The following is a 2,039-nucleotide window of genomic DNA, read 5'->3' as shown; positions in this document are numbered from 1 at the left end:
CGCGCCGCCGCGGAAGGCTTGGCCGGCCGGGCGGACGGTTCGCCGCCGCAGGCCTTTCCCGCAGCATGCGCCCCTTCGCCCGAACGACCGCGGGACTCCGGTACGGCCTAGCCGTCGGCCGCCCGGCTGCAAGCCGTCGGGGCCGCTCGATCCCCGTCGCGTGCCGGCCGCCGCTCGGGCCAGCCGGCCGGCTGCCGCACGTAACCTCTGACCTCATCAGCGGTCGATCCGCACCGCGCTGGTCTTCGGTGCGGACCCGTCGGGGCCGTGCCGCGCCGGCCGTCGCATCCGGTTCCGCAGGCGCCGCCCGGTTGCCTCCCGCCCTCGTGCGCTCGCGCCGGCCGGGCGACGCGGTGCCCGCGGGACTCGGGCATGGTTGAGCCGTCGGCCGCCCGGCGGCATGCCGCCGCCGCTCCGCGCCGCGTGCCGGCTGCGCTCCTCCCCGCGCCCGTCCGCGGGCGGGCCCGCCGCCGCTCGCGCCGGCCGGGCGACGCGGTGCCCGCGGGACTCGGGCATGGTTGAGCCGTCGGCCGCCCGGCGGCATGCCGCCGCCGCTCCGCGCCGCGTGCCGGCTGCGCTCCTCCCCGCGCCCGTCCGCGGGCGGGCCCGCCGCCGCTCGCGCCGGCCGGGCGACGCGGTGCCCGCGGGACTCGGGCACGGTTGAGCCGACGGCCGCCCGGCGGCATGCCGCCGCCGCTCCGCGCCGCGTGCCGGCTGCGCTCCTCCCCGCGCCCGTCCGTGGGCGGGCCCGCCGCCGCTCGGCCTAGCCCCCCGGCTGCCGCACGTAACCTGCGACCTCGTCGGCGCTGGATGCGCATCGTGACAGTTTTCGGTGGGGCGCCGCGGAGGCGCCGGGGGCCCATGCGACGGGCCAGGGGGCGAACGGAGGGCTCGGTCAGCCCTAACAGGGGACCGGCGACAAAGGAGCGGTCGCGCAAAGCTTCGTAAGGGACCCAGACGACGGGCCTACCGATCCGAAGCACCGCGCACGGACGCGCAGCGGGCACACGACGGGCCGACACGGAAGGCCCGCCGCCAAGGCCGCAAAACCGACAAAGGAACCCACGGGGACGCACCAGAGCGGGCAAAGCTTTCACCGAACGGGACGGGACCGAGCCCCCGCAACAGGCGAGGGCGACGGATCCGACCAAGTAAGGCCGATCCCGCTCCACGCACGCGCGGCCGCAGGAACTTCGTGAGGGACGGGACGACCGGCCGACCGAACCGAAGCGCCGCGCACGGCCGCCGCGAGGGCCGGCCGGAGGCATAGACCGAGCGCCGCGCCAGCGGAAGGAGCGTGCCGGCTCCGTCGGGGACCACCTGCGCACGGTCCGTCCGAGCGAGCCGACGGACCGGCGCGGAAGGCCCGGCGCCGAGCCCGCAAAACCGACAAAGGAACCCACAGGGACGCACCAAAGCGGCCCAAGATTTCACCGAGACGGGACCGAGCCCACGCAACATGCGATGGCGACGGATCGGACCAAGTAAGGCCGATCCAACTCCGCGCGCGCGCGGCCGCGAGCACTTCGTGAGGGACAGGAAGACCGGCCGACCGAACCGAAGCGCCGCGCACGGCCGCCACAAGGGCCGGCTGGAGGCGTAGACCGAGAGCCGCACCAGCGGAAGGAGCGTGCCGGCTCCGTCGTGGGCCAACTCCGCGGGGCCCATCCGAGCGAGCCGACGGGCCGGCGCGGAAGGCCCGGCCGAACCCGCAAAACCGACAAAGGAACCCACAGGGACGCACCAGAGCGGACAAAGATTTCACCGAACAGGACGGGACCGAGCCCACGCAACATGCGAGGGCGAAGGATCGGACCAAGTAAGGCCGATCCAACTCCGCGCGCGCGCGGCCGCGAAAACTTCGTCAGGGACGGGACGACGGGCCGACCGATCCGAAGCGCCGTGCACGGCCGCCGCAACGGCCGGCCGGAGGCGTAGACCGAGCGCCGCGCCAGCAGAAGGAGCGTGCCGGCTCCGTCGTGGGCCCGCTGCGCGTGGCCCATCCGAGCGAGCCGACGGGCCGAATCCCTCGAGGACGA

The sequence above is a fragment of the Phoenix dactylifera genome, chromosome 10 (genome assembly GCF_051530095.1).
Source record: "Phoenix dactylifera cultivar Ajwa chromosome 10, Ajwa_hap1_PhDact_Kaust_v1.1, whole genome shotgun sequence".
NCBI classification, from domain to species: Eukaryota; Viridiplantae; Streptophyta; class Magnoliopsida; order Arecales; family Arecaceae; genus Phoenix; species Phoenix dactylifera.
Note: the sequence above shows the minus strand (reverse complement) of the source record.